At 39.9% G+C, this 20,816-nt stretch overlaps 1 long non-coding RNA gene across 5 annotated transcripts in view; it reads right to left on the bottom strand.

Moving 5' to 3' along the window:
* Positions 1-20,816, bottom strand: part of LOC125104717 (uncharacterized) — a 282,875-nt gene that overhangs the window by 166,909 nt on the left and 95,150 nt on the right. For all 5 annotated transcript variants that reach the window (XR_007128713.1, XR_007128714.1, XR_007128712.1 and 2 more), the window contains one exon: positions 6,062-6,723. This is a non-coding gene — a long non-coding RNA (uncharacterized LOC125104717). The remainder of the gene's footprint in view (positions 1-6,061; positions 6,724-20,816) is intronic.

Genomic DNA, 20,816 nt, shown 5'->3' with positions numbered 1-20,816 from the left:
AGTGACTTTTGTGGAAAATATATTAAATAATAAACTATCTGAAGAGAATAAATTGGCTACTAAAGGAATAGAAAGAGAATAGAATAGTACATACTTTAAATGGATTTTTAGGATCTTCACAAATATTAAAAGGTACTTTATTACACTAGCTATTTCCTTTTAGGTAAAGATTCTCAATGTCAACTTCAGTGTCAATTCATTATAAAAATAATAAAGTTAACTAATTTTGAATAATCTTAACACTGAAATAAAGGTTTGATGCCTCTGTATATGAAGTGAAAACATCTTCTGATAAGTGCAAACTAACTCAGTTGATCATTATAAATGTGTAAGAAAAAGGAGAAAATTGAGAACACAATTTTGAACACTAATGGTTTGGAGACAGGGGAATCCCAAAAGCAGGATAAGTCCATATGGATTGATGGGGTCTGTGAAGTTCAGTAAAATATGGTGAATAATGAAAAATTAAAAATCAACTGACAATTGTCTAATATAAGTCATTGGAGAGAATATTAAAGAGACATTTATTCCATGTTCATGGATATTTCATCATAAATATATCAACCTTCTTGGGGCACCTGGGTGGTTCAGTGGGTTAAAGCCTCTGCCTTCGGCTCAGGTCATGATCCCAGATCCTGGGATCGAGCCCCACATTGGGCTCTCTGCTTGGCAGGGAGCCTACTTCCCTCTCTCTCTCTCTGCCTGCCTCTCTGCCTACTTGTGATCTCTCTGTCAAATAAATAAAATATTAAAAAAAAAATAGGGGACGCCTGGGTGGCTCAGTTGGTTAAGCAGCTGCCTTCGGCTCAGGTCATGATCCCAGCGTCCTGGGATCGAGTCCCACATCGGGCTCCTTGCTCAGCAGGGAGCCTGCTTCTCCCTCTGCCTCTGCCTGCCACTCTGTCTGCCTGTGCTCGCTCTCTCTCCCTCTCTCTCTCTGACAAATAAATAAATAAAATCTTTAAAAAAAAAAAATAGGGCGCCTGGGTGGCTCAGTGGGTTAAGCCGCTGGCTTCGGCTCAGGTCATGATCTCAGGGTCCTGGGATCGAGTCCCGCATCGAGCTCTCTGCTCAGCAGGGAGCCTGCTTCCCTTCCTCTCTCTCTGCCTGCCTCTCTGCCTACTTGTGATCTCTGTCTGTCAAATAAATAAATAAAATCTTTAAAATATATATATATATATATATATATATATCAACCTTCTTAAATTAATATAAATAAAAGTAAATAAACTTCTAAATTTAAAGTAAGGTCAAAGAAAAAGAAAAATGTCCATTTTGACTGGCCTGAGGTAGGAGCGGGTCACAGCTTGGCAGGTCCAGAACCTCTGGTTGGGGGGCTTCAGAGGGGAACGCCTCTGGGTATGACAGAATGGCTTTGGCACAGAGAGCTCCAACCTAGGGGACCCAGGGAAACTCTGGCTGAGAGAGCAGAGTCACCCGTGGACCATGCCCACCCCAGCCAGCCCTGGACCTGCTTCACCATAGATTCCACTGTCTGGGGCTGAGCCCCCCGGAGAGACAGAGAAGAGATACCCAACAGCACAAGAGCGGGAGCAAGCAACAGCAACCCGGGGTGTGGGGGAGGATTCCACACTTGAAAGTGGAACTCTCTGTAGACTCAAGATACCCCTCTGTGTTCTCAATGCAGGAAAAAGGGGCAAGAGAGCAATAATGTCCACCCTGTGATCTACTGGGAGGGCTTAAGGCAGCTTTTTCTTTTTGTTTACTATTTTTTAAAGATTTTACTTATTTATCTGTCAGAGAAAGAGAGAGCACAAGCACAAGTAGGCTCTCCTGCTGAGCAGGGAACAGGGACTTGATCCCAGGAGCCTGGGATCATGACCTGAGCCGAAGGCAGACACTTAATTGACTGAGCCACCCAGGCGTCTCAGCTTAAGGCAGTTTTAATCAGTTTAAACAATAATTATTTTAACCAGTTTTAACACAGGATTGGCAACTGAGGGGAGGATGAGACATGACCACTGCCTTAGTCTGATTTCCCTGGAGAAACAAAATCTCAGAGCATAGCTGTTTCACTGCAGAGTCTTCTAGGAATACCACCAGTGGAGGACTGAAGGAGAGCAGCCAAAGTGGGCAGGGGAAGAAGGTGAACAGGGATATGAATCCCATGGAAATTTGGGAGCTAGGGTGGCCCTGCAGAGTTGTTCAAAGTGAGCCAAGGGGAGCCATGTGTTTGGACCTTCTAACTGACCAGTTACTGGGGTGGGCTGTGTGCCATTGGGCAAGGCAGCTCCCTTCTGCCGGCAGAGGCTGAGGTTCAGAGAGGGGCTCAGGTGAGAGCCACCCACAGCCAACATACCAGGTGCCTGGGAGAAGGAACGGCTTGTTCCTGAAGGTGGACCCCGCTGGTGGCTGGCGTACAAAGCATCCTTTCCATCCACACCCTCGCTGTAAATTGTTTTGGAGTTGTTCATGCTACTTAGATGTGTCTGTCCAATTTCATCAAAATTCTGAAATCCAGTGTGTCTGTACATCCCTGTAACCTCCACACATTTTAACCTGGTGATCTACACATATTAGATACTCAACAATTGCATGCTGATACAGAGTTTCTGAGACTGGAGACCAATAGAATAATCAGATCATGAACAGTGGTGGGGAGCTGGCAACAGAAGCCAGTTCGAGAAGAAATGAGGGAGGCTGGACATGTGTGAGGACAGGGGTTATAAGAGAAATCTATGTACCTTCCCTTTAATTTTCTTATGACCCTAGAGCTGCTCTAAAAATAATAATAATAATAATAATAATAATAATAATAATAAAGACTTTCTTTAAAAAATGGGGGGGAAAAAGGCAGGGCAGTGAATGTGGTCCATTTTGGACAGATCTAATTTAAAGTGACAATGGTACAGGTAGGTAAAGAGGTTCAACAGGTTAAGAAGGTAGGATCATAGTTTGGGGGCTACTTCAGTGGTACAGAACAGAATGTATGACCTCATCTTCTCAGTTCTCAAGTGTAAGAAAAAGGATCTGGGGGTGGAAGGTGGAGTAGTAGGTAAATATCTCCCTTTAATATTTTTTATAGAAGGTCTAATATAGTTTAAATGTCTAGGAATTTCCTTGCATGGAAAAGCAAAGGAACAGTGGTGACCAGAAGGGCTAATGGGTCTTGAGATTCGGGCTGCATAAACAGGGAGTTTACAAAAATAACCGTGTACAAAAATAACCCCAATCTCAACGCTCCAACTCCTCACCTATGTAATGAGCAGATCTTGGCTTTTTTATATGGGACCTCCTCTCCCTAAATAGTCTAGGAATTTCCAGAAGTGCTCACATGTGTCATTGAAATGGCTCCTAAGCTTCACCAGGATTGGGCCCTTGAGGTGTAAGAGCCTGTTTAGCCAGAGCGATTCCATCCAGTTAAACAGTGATTTTGTTGTTTATGCAGTAAAACTTAAACTGACCCCCCCCCAGGGGAACTTATTTAAAAACAAGTCTGGGAAACCAGTAAAATATGGTCGACCAGTCCCTGATAACAGAGCTGAAATACAAGGCCAGGGCAGGTCTGGTGGAGATAACAGAGCCAGAATGCAGGGATGAGTGGGGCCAGGTGGAGACATCCAATGAGTGGGGGCGCATACTGTCTCCCTAGCTACCGAGGATTGTGGGCCCCACCTTTTGGGCGCCAAATCTGACCAAGGTGATAGGCTAGTTCAAATAGCTACTATGGGGTGAATTGTAATTCAATTGGCCACCCGTGTGTGACCTAGCATGACTGTGCAGCTTTCTCTGTGTGTTGCAATCTCATTGGCCACCTGTGTGTGGCCAGGCTCAACCACATGGCCTTTGCTCTATAAAAGTTAGTCTGTGAGGCTGGGAGTCGCTCGCTCTCTCTGTAAGAGGTAGCCACGAACAGTGGGTTTGATTCTCGATGCTTGGCTCGAAATAAAGCTTTGCTTGACCTTTGCTTTGTATCAGTCTCGCTCCTTTGATCATGGACCTAACAGAGGAAATCACTTTGTCAGTCTCGGAGGGTGGAGGGGGCCGTCAGACACCTTAGAGCCATTCCTCGAATCTCAGGACTCCTCCTGCTAAGATGGTGTCTTGGCCCTTCTGAGGTGCTCATTCAGGACCATCAGCCCACAGATGTCTGTGGTTTATCATTCTCTCCAGTTAGCTGAGAAATTCTTTCCCTTTCTTCTTCACTTCTTCAAAGATTATCCCGGAGTAGAGCTGTTTTGAAGCCAGACAATAGTTGTTTTTCTTTCCTGGAGCTGATAAGCATTGCACAGTTAAGTTACTCTTCCTTAAGCACCTAGAGAACATGGGTGGTAGCAGGAGGGGAGGTGGTGGCCTCATGGGGTCCCAGCCAGGGCGACTCCTTTTTTATAATATGTTAATGAGCCATTCATTGTTCTATTTGTCATTACTTGTCTCAGTTCCCATTTTCTTCTCCTTCTGGTTCCCTGGCTTCCTTTGGTCCTTGAGGGCATCCAAAGTGCCCCAAAGTATGAATCTCACAGTAATATCTCCAAGTTGATACACCAAGACTGACTCTGGTAGTTTCCACGCACTAGGCAATTTCAGCTTAAAACAAAAAGTGCAATCTATTTTCAATACGAAGAGATAATGTTGTCTAAAAGCCTGGGGATAACAGTTAAGCCCACTGAAAACCAATAAAAAGCCTTTTAAAGGCCACCATTCTCTTTCATGACATTTTTCTTAATGCTGGATGTCCCGTACCACCAGGCAGTCAGGTAATAGGATTGATTTTTATATAGCTCAGTTTCAAGAACATGCAACCATTATAGGGAAGGTGGAAGGGCTGAGGAGAAAAGAGAAAATGGGTTTCTATACCTTCTCCCCTAGCACAGTTCCACTTTTCCTTTGTAGGAAGTAATTTCCCACACACACAGCACTAGGGAGCAGGGCTGTTCAACCATTATTTTCTAGTGCTGGAAACCCAACCTGTATATTCCAGGAACCTACCAGATTTCCCAACTCTGCCACTAAAGGGTGCCCTCACTTAACCTCTTGGTGGGTATATAATGAAGAGGAAGAGGGATGCCTGGGTGTCATAGTCGGTTAGGCATCTGACTCTTGGTTTCAGCTCAGGTCCTGATCTCCAGGTCATGGGATAGAGGCCTGCATTGTGCTCTGTGCTCAGCATAAACTCTGCTTGGGATTCTCTCTCTCCCTCTCCCTCTGCCTCTCCTCCTTATGCTCTCTCCCTCTCTCTCAACTAAATAAATACATTTTAAAAAATGAAGAGGAAGATACTTGCCCATTTTAAGTCTGTACCATGTTCCAGGCATATCTACCAGGAATATAACTAGTACAACTAATGATATAGGTAGGCACTTCAAAAAAATCTAGAAAAATTTAAAGGAATTTTTAATTTTTAAGAATTCTCAAAGGAATTTTTGAAATCACCAAAAATTTCCCAAAAAACAACCCTATTTTAATCTTATCCAAGGAGATGCATAATAAGGCATTTTCTGGGGTCAAGCAGAAAGCCAGGAAAGGACGAGCAGCTCACCTTGCTCCTGAGAGACTGGTCCTGGGCCACTTCTACTGACTGTGATTCCGGGTATGGCATGTCCACAGCTGGCCAAGGAGTTTTGCAAAGACTTCCTTTTCTGCTTCTGCTCAGTTTCCACCTTTGACAGGGACTCTCTGACCTTCAACACCATGATCCAGATCCCATCTTTATCATGCTACCTCTGATATCTGATAACTGACACCATCTGGCCTTAAGACCTCACTCTCATAAAGAAGTAGTCAAAATTCATTGTATTCTGACCTCCGTTCCCATAGGTCGTGATAGAAACATTCATTAGAACAAACATGGGAGTGTCAGAGACTTTTTTAGGAAGGCAGGAGTCTGGGAGAACTAGTGAATGAAGGTGGCTACTCAAAACTAGGGTGAGTTATTCTAAGAATAAAACCCAGTAGCTGTGAGCATGCAATCCAATTGTTCCTCCAAAAACCAGCTGTGAAAAATGCTTGAAAATAAAAGACACTGAAAAATAAATAAATATTTGAGTGAGTACCCACTGCTGCTAGTCCATGCAGAGTCTGGGTATTTTGCCTCACTTACCAGTCAAATGAAACCCTCTGGGACTAGTGCATGATTTCTGCATCTTCTTTCTAGGAGAACTTTGTAGACAATCCTCAGCTTGCAAAGAAATCAACACTTCCCCCTGTTTGCCCTTCTTTTTCCCCTTTTCCTTGCTGCTGGAGCTCCCCTCCACCTGCTGACTTCCTGAACTCTGACCCTGATGCTGCTGCTGGGGGAGAATTCTCAGTTGTGCAGTGTTCTTGTTTCAGAAGCAAGGAAAGGAGTTTAAGAAGTTTCAAGAGCTATGTATTTCCATTAGAAATGTTCGCTTCTCATTAAACCACAAACCTCAGTAGCAGAAGATACTTTTTTCCTTAAGAAATCAAAAATTAAGTGGCCTTAAGTTTGGTCCAACAACTCAGCAAATTCACCAAGGATCCAGGTTTTCCCTTTAGATTCTGCTGGAACTTTGAGGGGTTCTCTCAAAATACTCCCTCACCATTGTATCCAACCAGCATTTCAGATCAAGTCTGTGCATATACGGTGACTCTCCCAACACAGAGGTGACCTCTTCTCCAGTCAGGACACTGAGGGGACAAACGGTGGCCATTGATTTCTTATTCTTCAGGCCTCTGACAGTCAGGTGTGAAGAGCAGTGAACTTCCAATCATTCATAGTATCCCAAGAAGGCGAATTACCACCTGAAAGTAATGATGAAGAAAGGAATAGAATAGAAATAAGAGGCTGGATTAGATCAGATCAGATCAGATGGACTCAAATGTCCCATTTGCTCTAACTTCCTACTAAATGTAATGGGGGGGGGATGGGTATTGAAGGCAGATCCTTCTAGAGATAGAAGGAAGAGTGAGACCATCTAGAAGTAGAGCCAGTGTGAATACACTAATTACTCTAGAACAAGACATAAGAGGAGAGCTGCTAGAGGGGCTTCAGAGGACAGAGAGCAAAGCTGAATGAGGAAATCAGGAGCACAACTGCAAGAAGTGGGAAGGTCATCAAGGTGGTGGTACAACAGAGATGTAAGCTGAGGAGGGAGAGGCATGATGAAGACCGTTGGACATGAGACTGTGGAAGTAATATTTAACAAATGCAAAGAGTGAGAGAAAAAGAGAGAGAGAAGGCATTAATATGCTGATGATGAGAGACATCATGGTAGTTATGCCCCAAAAATATTTGGAATTGACATAAACAATGGATGGAGGAAATGAAGTTCAGAAAGTCCAGTTAGGAGGAGAGAGTGACAAACCAGAGAGGGGAGTGAGGAGCTGAGACCAGACAATGAAGAGACAGAATCTTCAGCTCTGGCAGCTGAAAGAATGCACAGGAAACAGAAAGGGGGGACCCGCTGACTTTGACTTTGGTGATGATGACTGGCCCAGCAGTGTGGTAAACAAGGACAGCTAGGTCAGGAGGAACATAATTTTAGGCAGCTGGAGTGAAATGTGGAGAGAATTTTTATCTTGAAACTGTTGACTTCTAATGGGTTTTCTGGCATGGATACTGGCATAGATACTTGTAATGGGTTATCGGGCAGGTGTTTGAAAATGTGAGCCTGGAGTTTGGGAGAAAAGTAATCGGGGGTGAGGAGTTGGCACCTATACACAGAGGGTAGTTGAAGCCTAAGAAAATGGATTAAGTAACCAGAGAGAGAACCAAGAGGAATAAAGGGAAGGGAAGGGAAGGGAAGGGAAGGGAAGGGAAGTGGAAACTAAGCTTAGAGACCTAGAGAATGTCCATATTTAGAAGGAAGATTGTGTTCTCCCCACATTTATAACACTGTGTGGAGGTTGTTTGAGGGCAGACTGAGTAAACCCCAGTGTCTCCCATAGTGCAAAATTATTTGACAGAATGATTCATTTCCACCTATGTACCCTCTAAAAAGAGTGTTAGGTAGATAAAATTTGGAAAATATAGTTTAAGAAAAGGGGAGACAATTTTATAAGACAAAGAAAATAGTTTAAAAAGGAGAGATTAAGGAAGCATTAGATAATGGATACGTGATGGGAGAAGGTCCCAGAAATTCTCAGAAGGGACAGGACAGGAGTGAACAGATGTAGGAGGAAAGACACTCCTTCCTCAGCTGCCTGAGACACATGAGGAGAGGGGAAGGGTAAAATGTATCAGGGAAGTTTGCAGGGAGAAAGAAAAGTGAGACAATGTGTAGCAGAAGGAGTCATTCTTTCCAGAAAAGAAAAGGTTAAGTGAGCAGAAAAGACACAGTGTAGGGCTGACTAAGTAGAAGAGTAATACAAAGCCAGGGGCCTGGGAAGCGAAAGCTGGGAACAAGGGAAATGTGAAGAAAAAGAGGAGGGGCAATGCCAGTTTCAAAAGTGTTTTTATACTCAGACATAAGCTTTGGCCTAAAATTTCACTTTCATGGAATTTACCCCACAGGATACACTTGCATAAGTCTGTAGTTACATGTACAAGGATGTTCATTACAGCATTGTTTACAGCAATTAATTGAAGGCAGTTAATAAATTAGGCCACCTCTTATATCAAATTACTAAGTAGTCAGGGAAGCCTGAGTCGCTCAGTCAGTTAAGCGTCCCACTCTTGGTTTTGGCTCAGGTCATGATCTCAGGGTCCTGAGATTGAGACCCACATCTTGCTCCACACTCAGCTGGGAGTCTGCTTGAGATTCTCCCTCTTCCTCTGTCCCTCCCCCTGGCCCTGTGCACACATACACTCTCTCTCTCTCTTTCTCTTAAATAAATAAAATCTTTAAAAAAAAAAAGAATGTATTATCTTTTATCCAAGATATTTTATTAAATATCCAAGATATTTTATTAAATGATTATATCAAGGTACAGAATAATATATATAGTATGAACACATGTGAAAATAGTATTCTTTCTGTGTGTCTGTGCAATAAAAAAATTGATATTTGCACATCAAAGTAGGTTCCTGTAAGATGTAGCTTTGAAAGAACCCAATCTGGTAAAGAAAGAGGAGTTTTTGCTTTTCACTTAATGCCCTTCTTTTGGATTTTTATAGTTTGTTCCTTCCCCACCTGGAGCTTGACATTGCCCCCCTACCTCCCAAAAATCAGTCTGGAACCTCTCTCCTGCTGTGATCAGACCTTCCTAGATCTGAGGGTCTCATGAATGATAGAGTACACTTCCATTTGTTGACAATTCATTTTATGGCTTTGGGAAAGTCACCAACCTTTTCTGGATCTCTGATCTTCAGTAGATTATCACAAAAATCTCTTTCAGCTCTAGGCTTGATTCCAATTCTATAGCAAAAACTAGAAGGGGCTATGCTGGGATGATAAGACTTTAATTTCAGAGGCAAAACAAGTTTCGGTTTCCAATAAATAACATAAAATGGATTCCTGAAACATAAGTGTGTTTATAAGTGAAGCCTGATCACACGTGATCAAAAACCAGTAAAAATACAGATTTGGAAAATTTTTGCACAAAAAACACAATTTTGACTGAATTTTGCTTTTGTTGTTAATCTTCTATGAATTCATAATTTATCTTTCATTTTATTTTACTTATTTTCAAGGAGGACTTCACTGCCTCATCTTCACTTCTCAGAAAATCTGATCAAAATTTGCTGCTACCATCCGGGTGCAGATGCGTCTTACACCCACTAGGGGTCAGACTACTACATTAATACAAACCAATCCCAACTTGAAAAGTGGTAATAATTGGTTGAGAGCTATCCCAACTTATTTTCCTGCACAAGGACAGAAGACTGGCCGTTTAAATTAAACATTACATAAAGAAGATAATGAGAAAGAATACATTTGACAAGAAAGATTAGGAAAGTTGAAACTATCATATATAATAAATATAATATATTAAAGAAGTTTCATCCTTAATAAAAATTTCAATTATTCAACTTGCTCATTCTGGTTGGCAAGATATTGCTCCGGTCTAAGTGGGCTCAGATTGGGGGATTAATCATTGAACCGGGCAAATGCTACGAGAGCAGAAACAACTGAAATTATTAAACTGTCAGAAAAAAAAGAAGAAATCCTCATTTTTAAAGGATGAACTGCATGATTAGCAGAGGATTGAGACAGATGGGAGAAACATTTTTCTAATAGATTTCATCCATGACAATAATAAATCTGAGTCATCCTACAGCAGTGAACGCACTCAGAGAGATGGGCAGAGGCCTGACTGGGCCCCTGCTCAGTCTCAGCTCTGCCACCGCCTGGCCCTCTGTCTTGAGCAAGCAACTCATCTTCCCTTGGTCTCACTAAGGCATCTTCAGAATAGAGAAGTAAGAGTGCATGACTTATAGGGAAGGTTCAAGCCCTAAATTAAACAGATTATTAACCATATTGCCAAACAGAAGATAAGGAAGTAAGAGGGAAATGTACCAAAGTCTAAAAATGGAAGGTGTTAACTGTCAAGATAGATTACTATCCATTGTCATCATTAAAAACATAGAACGAACTGAGATTTCTAGGTCATATTCATTGTCGGAGCTAACGTAAGAAACAAAAAGTCAAATTCCACTTCATTTACATTTTGAGTGACAGTATCCTAAAGTAAGGGGTAACAGTGTGTATGGGAAAATCTATGCAGATCACTGTCTGGAATGATAAACAGGCAATTAAAAAGTACAAACATGTTGGAGTGTGGTAGAACTGGATGGCTATGGGGGAGTGCTATAAGAATATAAGGTAAATTTCTTCATATGTTGTTGTATCTTTACCCATGTGAATATATCATCTGTTAACATTTTTTAATTTAAGAACTTCATGGATAGGACAAAAATGTGTGTCAATATAAAAACAAACATAACTGAAAGTTAAAATCCCCCATGATTTGAATGGAGATTAAGAATGATATTATAAGGGGCGCCTGGGTGGCTCAGTGGGTTAAAGCCTCTGCCTTTGGCTCGGGTCATGATCCCAGGGTCCTGGGATCGAGCCCCACATCGGGCTCTTTGCTCAGCACGGAACCTGCTTCCTCCTCTCTCTCTGCCTGCCTCTCTGCCTACTTGTGATCTGTCTGTCAAATAAATAAATAAATCTTAAAAAAAAAGAATGATATTATAAGTTGGCAACATAAGTTGGCAATAAAAGAATGATACTGTGTTCTAAAGGGGCTTCATTAAATTGGCCACATCGAAATGGCTGTGTCCAAAGGTTCTGTCCGGCAGTTGGGTCACCTGGGTCCCGAACCCTTACTGAGCTATTTGTCCCTTACCTTGTCTCTCCAGGGAGACTCTGAATCAGGACAAGTAACATTCCATTTCCCTTCTTTCTTTACACAGCACACACTTACAGACACACATTTCTTAGCAAAGTTTTAATGTATATTAACCTACACAAATAAACAATGGAGAGGGTCACAAATGAGTTAAAGAGCTAAACCCTGAATCCCAGACTTCTTAATATACAGGTTTAATGCAATTCCAATAAAAATTCCAGCAAGATAACTTACAAATATAGACAAGATTATTCTAAAATTTATATGGAAAGGCAAAGGAGCTACAATAGCTAAAGCAATTTTGAATATAAAGAAGAATGTAGGAGAAATCAGTCTACTTGATTTCAACTTCTATATAACTACAGTGATCAAGAGTATACGGTATGATGTAGAAACAGACACACCAGCCACTGGAATAGAATGGGGAACCCAGAAATAGGATCACACAAATATTTCCAATTTATTTCTGACAAAGGTACAAAAGCAAATCAGTAGAGGAAAGATCACCTTTTCAAAAAAACAATGCTGAACAACTAGACTCTCATAGACCAAAAAGATGAACCTTAACCCGAACACATTAAACAAAAAGGAGCTCAAAATGTATAAATGGCTTAAACGAATATATAAAACCCAAAACTTCTAGAAAAAAAAAAAAAACACAAGAGAAACTCTTCGGGATCGAGGACTAAGCAAAGAGTTCTTAAGGTCAATACCAAAAGCTCAATCCATAAAATAAAAGCACTGATATTGGATTTCATCAAAATTCAAATGATCGCCTCGTGGAAGACACTTTTAAAAGGATTAAGAGACAAGCTATAGAGTGAGATAAAATACTCGCAAACCATGTATTTGACAAAGGACTAGTGTCTACAATAAATAAACAACTCTCAAAACTAAACAAGAAAACAACCCGATCAGACAGCAGGTGTAGATATGAACAGTCATGTTACTGAAGAGACTACATGAATGGCAAATAAGCACACAAGACGATATTTCACATCACCACCCATTACGGAAATGCAAATTAAAACCTCGATAAGATACCATTACTCACCCATCAGAAAGGCTGAAACAAAAAATTGTGACAACACCAAATGCAGACAAGAATGTGGAGGGATCAGATCACTCAGACATTGCCGGTGAGAATGTAAAATGCGAAAACCACTCTGGAGAACAGTTTGGCCGTTTCTTAAAACAAACACACAATTACCATACAGTCCAAAAATTGTACTCTCAGGCTGTTAGCCCAAAGTAAAGAAAACTTATATTCACACAAAAGCCTGTACAAGAATGTTCTTAGCTACTTTATTTGTAATAGCCTAAAACTAAGCACAGCCCAGACATCCTTCATTTAATGGATTGTTCTACAAACTCTGGTACATTCATCTCATGCAATACCACTCAGTAATAAAAAGGAATGTTACAGAAATAAATAAATAGATAGATAGATAGATAGATAGATAGATAGATAGATAAATGTAACAGTTTGGATGCACCTTCAGAGAATTGTGCCCAGACAAAAAAAGCCTGTCCCAAAGGTTACATAGAATAGGGTAGGGATGGTGGGGGAAGAAAGCAAGCCTGTCCATAAAAGGGCAACACAAGAATCCTGTGGTGATGAGAACCTTCCCTACCTTGACTATATTGATGTCAATATCCTGGTTGTCACATGGTACCACAGTTCTGCAATTGTTGTGGGTTAGTTACCATTGAGAGCAAATGGATAAAAGGTATATAGGATTTGCTGCCTTATTTCTTGCACCTGTATGTGAACCTACAATAATCTCAAAATGGTAAGTTCAGATTAATAAATAAATATGTATACATATATGTGTGTGTGTTTACATACACACATACAAACCATGGCCATTACAGAAATACCATTACAGAAATAAGGACTTTAGCAGCTATGTATGTTTTTTCCTTACAGGTTATGGATGAATTATTCAGCTATTATCTATAATTTCAAAATTTATACTCTCTCTGCTTTGTGTTTTCAGGACTGGGAATCTACAGACCACATTTCTGCTTTTTTAGCTTCTTCCCTCTGAAGGCACCAAAAGGAGACAACACAAGGAGACCAAACGCTATAGAAGGAAGAGATGTGTTCCTTCCCATGTGCCTCCTGTGGGCTTCCTCCCCCTGTCATGTCCCTCCAAGCATCATACAAGGACATGTCTTCCTCCCCTGAGTGGAGAAGTCCTTCCAGCACTTGAATCTAATTGCCTTTTTCCACACTTGCAAACCAGTGGCACAGAACAAATGTCAGCAAACGTTTGATTTTAAGTCTTGTCAGACAGTGAATATTTGACATTTTGCTGGGCGCGCAGTCTCTGTAGCCACTATCCAGCTTGGCCATTGTTGCATGACACTATCTACAGACAATACATAAACGAATGAGTGTGGCAAGTGTCGCTTTACTCGTGGACACTGAAATTTGCATACCACATCATTTTCATGGGTCACGAAATAGTATCACTGTTCTAAGTTGAATTGTGTACCCATAAAGATAGGCAGAAGTCCTAACCACCCCACCCCACTCCTGTACCTGTGCATGTGATCTCATCCGGAAGTAAGGTCTTTGCAGATGTGATCAAGTTAAGGTAAGGTCACGAGTTTGGGCTTTAATCTAACAGGACTGTCATTCTTCTAAAAAGAGGCAAACATCTTGTAAAGATGCAGACACAGAGAAAGAATAGTATGTTACATAACCACCAACCAAGGAGGCCAAGGGTTGTTGGGCACCGTGGGAGGCTAGGAAGAAAAGAGAACCATCCCAACCAGACTCTCAGAGGGAGCACAGACCTGCTGACAATTTGATTTTGGATTTCTGGGCTCCAGAACTGCATAAGCATACATTTCTATGGTTTTAAGCCACCTAGTTTGTCATACCTTATTACGGTGGCCTTGGGAAAACAGTACAATTATTCTTTTCATTTTTATTTTTTTTCAACCATTTAAACATGTACGAACCATTCTTAACTTGAGAGCCATACAAAAAACAGACTGTGGGCTGAATTTGGCCTATGAGCTATAGTTGGCAGACCTCTGTCATGGAGTCTTCCTCACCCCCCAGATCTCAGAGCCAGCCAAGCAGTGCCCCCTACGGGTATGTTTCAGCTCCACACTACTAAATTTTTTTTTTTTAAGGATTTTTATTTATTTATTTCAGAGAGAGAGAGAGACACAGCGAGAGAGGGAATACAAGCAGGGGAAATGGGGAAGAGAGAGGCAGGTTTCCCGTCTAGCAGGGAGCCCGATGCGGGGCTTGATCCGAGAACTCTGGGATCATGACCTGAGCAGAAGACAGACGCTTAACGACTGGGCCACCCAGGCACCCCACACACTACTAAATTTTAATTAACTCCAACCTCATTCCTTTCTCCTCTGCTCTTAAGGGAGGGTAGCTGTTTTCTGTAATTGCTGGCACAATACCTCGCTCTTCTCCTTTCCCTCTTCAGTTATCTAACTAGATAATTTTTTAAATAATTTTTTTAAATAATTTTTTTAAAGATTTTATTTATTTGAGAGAGAGAGAGAACACAAGTAAGAGGAGCAGCAGGCAGAGGGAGAGGGAGAAGCAGATCCCTGCTGAGGATGGAGATTGAGGCTCCATCCCAGGACTCCAGGACCATGATGTGAGCTGAAGGCAGACATTTAACTGACTGAGTCACCCGGGTGCCCCTCTAGTTAATAATTTTACTTCTAGTTAATAATTATTTATATTAGGCTCTCTCTGTTAGGATAACTGTATGATTTCTATCTCTTGACTGGACGCTGACTGCTAGAATTTCCTTTTTAAGAAATGCTTTGAGATTTTGTGTGAAGTGTATTGACCTTCAAGGTTTTTTGGATGTCTTGGTAATTATTAAATTTAATTTTAGGTAATTAAGGCAACTCTTTGCAGGGGTGGAGTTTCTGACATAAAAATTGCATACCTTATTTGTCATAAACTTTAATTAATAATCATTTTTGCTTAATAGACATTCTTGTGAGGATCCCTCAAGTGCTTCAGAAAAACTAAGGAAATGATACTATGTTACACTAAAGAAAGAATGAAGCAGCCAATGTCCCATAAAGTCTAGTATGCACCTGCCGTTGGCCCCCAGCAATCCCATCTTACATATTTACCCAAGAGAAACAAAAGCACATGTTAATGAAAAGGCTTATAAAATGTTCACAGAAGCCTATTCATAACAACCAAAATCTGGCAACAACCCAAGTGTCCACTAACAGGATAATGGATAAATAAATTGAGGCATATCTATATAAAGAACTAATGTATGCAGAAAAACATGGATAAATCCCAAAAAACATTATGTTAAACAAAAGAGACAAGACACAAAAGGGTATTTGTGATCTCATTTATAAATCTAAGAACAGTCAAGACTAAGGAAGGAAGGCAGGGAGGGAAGGGAGATCTAAAAACAGTTAAGACTAACCTATGATGATAGAAATCAGAAGAATGGTGCCTTGCAGCAGAAGTATGTTGACTAGAAAGAGGCAGGAGGAAGAAATCAGAGAGGGAGACAACCCATGAGAGACTCTGGACTCCAGGAAACAAACTGAGGGTTACAAAAGGGAGGGGACTTGAGGGAAGGGGTAGCCTGGCGATGGGTATGAAGGAGGGCACATGTTGTGATGAGCACTGGGTGTTATATGTTACTAATGAATCGTTGAACAATACATCAAAAAACTAATGATGTACTATATGTTGGCTAACGGAACATAATAATAAAAAAAAAGAGACAGGAGGGAATTGGGGGAGTGATAGAAATAGGTCTTGATCGGGGTCAAAGTTACAGAGGCTGATACATTTGTCAAAGCCCATTGATCAGCACCCTTAATGTACATTCTACTTTATGGAAATTTTACTTAAAATTTTCAAGAATAAATAAAAGAAAAAATTAGTCTCCAATTTTCAAACCTGAAATCCATAGAATAACCTTGAAAATCATAGTCTATAAACTTTTAGAAGGCAAGCACAAAAATGATCATGTTTATTTTACATATATTTTAACATGATATGACACATATCTTGACCTACTAAACATTAATGCTAGAAGAGTGAGCATTTTCAAACATATGAGGAAGGCATAGATTTCAAATGAAATCTGTGTATGTAATTCAGGTTTGACCTCCCAACCCTCCCTCTCTCCCTTCCTTCTGTCTTTTCTCCCCTTCCTCTCTCTCTCTCTCACTTTGAGTCTTCAGAAGCAAATTTATTCTAAAATTAATGAAATCTGTACCTCATTGCTCATGCTCCCATAAAGCTCAGGAAGGAGCCCTTACAATGTGTGGCCATAGTCGTATGTCTTTGTAAAATTTTATGAAAATTAAAAAATTAATCATAATGGGTTAAAACCTGTCTCTTTTCATTTTGCCTTTTCCCTGGGTCACATATCCCTCTATATCAAGTTTGTGGGAGTGGCTGCTGACATTCTGGGGATTCATTTGAGTTGGGAATATATATATATATATATATATATATATATATATATATATATATGAGTTGGGAATATATTAAATTAGGATTTCGTGTGACATTGTAAGGACCTATTTAGCCAGAGCAATCCCATCTGGTTAAACAATGACTTTGTTGTTTATACAGTAAAACTTAAACTGTCCCTGTGCCCCCTTCCCCCCAGGGGACTTACTTAAAAACAAGTCCCGGAAACCAGTCCCAGGTAACAAAGCCCAAATACAAGGGTGGGTCAGGCCAGGTGGAGGTATTCAATCAGTGGGGGCACATACTGTCTCCCTAGCAACCAAGGAGTATGGGTCCCGCCCTTTGGGCGCCTTTTGGGCGCCAATTCTGACCAAGGTGATAGGCTAGTTCAAATATCTACTAGGGTAAATTGTAATTCAATTGGTCACTTATGTGTGACCTAGCATGACTGTGCAGCTTTCTCTGTGTGTTACAATCTCATTGGTCACCTGTGCGTGGCCAGGCCCAACCACATGGCCTTTGCCCTTAAAGGCTAGTCTGTAAAGCAGAAAGAGGTCGCCTCTTTGCAAGAGATGGCCCTGGTTGGTCAGTTTGATTCTCAATGCTTGGCACGAAATAAAGCTTTGCTTGACCTTCGCTTTGTATCAGTCTCGCTCCTTTGACCATGGACCCAACAACATATATATTTATGTTGTTTACAGTCACTTCTTTGTATAATTAGTTGCCAACCATCTCATATAGGAACGACTTCCTGGAGCATGTCTACTACTCACCTTGCCAGTTTGCTCTGAAATCAGAGATTTAGGCGCAAAGGTCATAGTGCAGTATGAATGCGTTCTGAGGCAGCCAACACTAGTGAATAGTAGAAAAGAGTGAAATACGCCAAAGTGGAGGCTGGTCTATGAAAATTCTTTCAATCCTCATACATATAAATCTGGCAATAAAAGAACTGTTACCAACAACTAGTCAAAACAGAAGCCTTTCTTGTTGGGAATGTATTTGATAATGCAGCGTATACAATTATATGATTTATACAATTTTGTTCTTTCTGGTGGAAATCACTTGACCTGTTATTTAATTGAATTTGTGTATTTGTAAAATGCAAGGCTATAAAAGCGTTAAAATATTGAATGTATTTGCATGTGCAGTTCATATTTTGTGCATTCTAACTATCAATAATAAGTTTTTTTTAAGATTTTATTTATTTATTTGAGAGAGAGACAGTGAGAGAGAGCATGAGCGAGGAGAAGGTCAGAGAGAGAAGCAGACTCCCCGCGGAGCCGGGAGCCCGATGCGGGACTCGATCCCGGGACTCCAGGATCATGACCTGAGCCGAAGGCAGTCATCCAACCAATTGAGCCACCCCAGGCGTCCCGTCAATAATAAGTTTTAACTTTTAAATTATCCAGGTAGAAGAAAGTCTTATTTCTTATTTAGGAAATAATTCTTATTCTTATGAGAATTACAAAGTTATCCTATAAAGAGATGATCAAAAATATACAGCCAAGAAAATGTAGAAGAAAGTTTTTTTTTTTCAGGCTATTAACTAATCAAATTGGACTTTGTGATGTTTGTGGTATTTGTCTACATTTTAAAAATTGGAACGTCTTATTTCTTTTCTCATTTTAAATAAACATGCATTTTTAAAAATTTAGATATTTTATTTTATTTAAGATTTTGTTTATTTATTTATTTGACAGACAGAGATCACAAGTACGCAGAGAGGCAGGCAGAGAGAGAGAGGAGGAAGCAGACTCCCCTGCTGAGCAGAGAGCGAGATGCGGGGCTCAATCCCAGGACCCTGGGATCATGACCTGAGACGAAGGCAGAGGCTTTAACTCACTGAGCCACCCAGGCGCCCCCAAAATTTAGATATTTTAAAGCAGGCCGCCAAATTTTATAAGCTTCAGGCCCCACCTTAGTTTACCCCCAGATGGGGTGACCAAAAAAATGTCAACCTTCTAAAAAGAAAAAAAATAATTAAATAAAACCAAGCAAACAAGGAAATAAAGATGTAGAGGAATAAACAATCAATGAACTACAGCCCTAAGGGCAATCAGGAACTGAAGCATTCCACACCCCTCTTCCAAGTAGTATTTGCTTTCTCTTTTTACCCTGTTACTTAGCCATAATTCCTTCCTTTATGATCTCAAACCCCGGTAACAAAAAAAACCTTAAAAACTTAAATATGCTACAAAAGATGTTAAAGGATTTTTTTTTTTTTTTTGTCTCACCCAATTTTGGTTCCCAACAATCATCAGCTACATAAAATAATTCAATGAAAGAAAGTATTCTCTTGAGGAAAAAAAGTCAATTTTAACATTTTTCATCAACCTGAAAATTATCTAAATGGTATCAATAATGTAATTTAACTTGCTCATAAAATACTGCCTATCTCAGAAAGCGTGGGGTCATATGTTCAGACTGACCCAATTTAAGAATTTTTAGACCCCACGTAGTCAATTTCAAGTTGAAATGTGGCCCAAACTGGATGGCTACTTTCTTAAATCTAGCCCGCAGATATCAAGAGTAAACTTCTCCTGGGTCCAGTGGTGCAACATTTGTTTTTTGTTATGTATGGCTGGGGGTTTTGGCAGTGGAGATGCAGGGCCTCCGATGAGCCTGAAGCCCGCCCAGGCTCCATCCCAGGATTGCTGGGATCATGCCCTGAGCCAAAGAAAGACGCTTAACCAACTGAGCTACCCAGGGGCCCCTCCTCCCGTTTTAAAATTCCAACCTTAATACTATTAATTACATAAATAACACATTGTTCTAGTTGTATTTATTAAAAAAACTCAGAATAAATTTAAAATAATCTAAGTGCTCATTAATAAAAGAGTTGATGACACAATTATGGAAACATGCAGCTCTTCTTATTTTAATGAGGTACATTTAAATAATGGCAGGAAAATTTTTTCTAGGTATATTATTAAAGTTACAATAATAACTTATGTAATAAATTATATATTATATAAAATACTGTAATAATGTAATGTGTAATATGGTGTATTGTATATTATATTACATACACATATATGTAAATGTAACATAATATATAAAATATAAATTATAATAAGAGTAGTATAGAAGTCACATAAAGGCAGAATATGATCACAAATTTCAAAAATCCATAAATATGTGTAAGAAAATTGAAATTACATAAATATTATCAAATGAATAGAGAAAAGATCCAGAAAGATCCATCTAAATTATTGAAGTGGTTAACTGGAAAGGAATGTTAAAAAGAGGGTATATGTAAGAGGATTTGTGTTTGAATTTTATAATCATAATCCTTATTTTTAGAACAATGCTTGATAGAACAAAGATACTCAATAAATAGTTGATGAATGAATTAACAACTAATTAATGAATTAATGGATTCTATAACTTTAAAACAAAAAAATAAAATGTAGGAAAACACAAATAAGTAAAAACAAATGGAAACCACCTCTATTCCATCTTGATAGGTATTTATATACCAATATATTCATCTTTCTTTTAAAATAGTATATGAAGGGATGCCTGGGTCACTCAGTTGGTTAAGTCACTGCCTTCAGCTTAGGTCAGGATCCCAGAGTCCTGGGATTGAGTCCTGCATCAGGCTCCTTGCTCAGCAGGGAACCTGCTTCTCTCTCTGCCTCTGCCTGCCACTCCACCTGCTTGCATTCTCTCTCTCTCTCTCTCTGACAAATAAATAAATAAATAAAATCTTAAAAAAAAATAGTATGTGAAAACAATACAAAGCATTTTTAAATTTTTTTTCAATAAAAAATACCCAGGCATCTTTCCATACCAATAAATATATACCTAAATAATTTCTAATGGCTACATTCTATTCAAACATTCATAGTTTTTATCACAAAATTACTTTAGTTCCTTAATTTAAATGCCAGTGATGTTCATTCATTTATTCAATGCATAGTTACTGAGAATCTATGATATTTCAGGCAGGCAGGAACCCAACCAGGCACAGGGGATATGATAGTGGGAAAAACCGTCCTCATGGCAACTTGAGTCTGTGGAGGGGGAAAGAAGCATATGAATAAATACAAAGATAAATACATGGTCTTAAGATATAAGACATTCTGTAGAAAAAAGATGCTGTGCATACAAACAGAATGGGAGAATTAAGTTGAGATCGAAGAATCCA

This window comes from Lutra lutra, chromosome 7 (assembly GCF_902655055.1).
Source record: "Lutra lutra chromosome 7, mLutLut1.2, whole genome shotgun sequence".
In the NCBI taxonomy this organism is placed as follows: domain Eukaryota; kingdom Metazoa; phylum Chordata; class Mammalia; order Carnivora; family Mustelidae; genus Lutra; species Lutra lutra.
This window is presented reverse-complemented; position numbering and strand designations above follow the sequence as displayed.